Raw genomic sequence first — 726 nt, forward strand, 5'->3', positions numbered from 1 at the left:
CGCCAAAAAAATAAAATAAAATAAAAATAGAAAGAGCAAATAAGATCCAAAATCAAAACGTACAATAGATAGCGTAAGATGGGAAGAAACTTTCGAAGGACAGAGAAACTGGCATGTGAGACTGGTGAAAAGCAGGAAAGAAAAGACAGCTATAATACTAATTTCTCTTGGTTCATTGAAACTAAAGGTTCGTACTAACATGGTTGGGACAATGAAATGTCGATATCCTATGCTCTGAGTAACTCATTTAAAGATAACAATACACAATGTATTAACCATTTTTACCCTCCTATTACTTGTTTGAAATTTTGTTTTATTTTTGAAAATGTTTGCCTTTTTTATTTTGAAGAGGATAGTAAAAACAAATAAGAACAAAGGCAGAAATAAAGTAACATAAAACAATACAAATGCTACAGAATTTCAAAACAAGAATAGAAAATCAATAATGGTTGTTATATTATATATGGTTGTCATCAAATTTGTTGCTCAGATTATCAGATATAGGCATGCAAGATTGATCTAACAATTAAACATTAACTCTTCTTTTCAATAAATTTTAATTTGTTTCCTTGCCCTTTTTACTTTTTTTATTTATTTTAAAGAGAGTATAAAAATAATAGATAACTGGCATGTCATGACAAGCCACCCATATTCAGAATACCACAATGACAGGCACTCCCAACATGAAACCACTATTACAAATTACCATCTGCAGTGCAGTAGCTT

This window comes from Octodon degus, unplaced genomic scaffold, assembly GCF_000260255.1.
Source record: "Octodon degus isolate 3935 unplaced genomic scaffold, OctDeg1.0 scaffold00038, whole genome shotgun sequence".
Lineage (NCBI taxonomy): Eukaryota > Metazoa > Chordata > Mammalia > Rodentia > Octodontidae > Octodon > Octodon degus.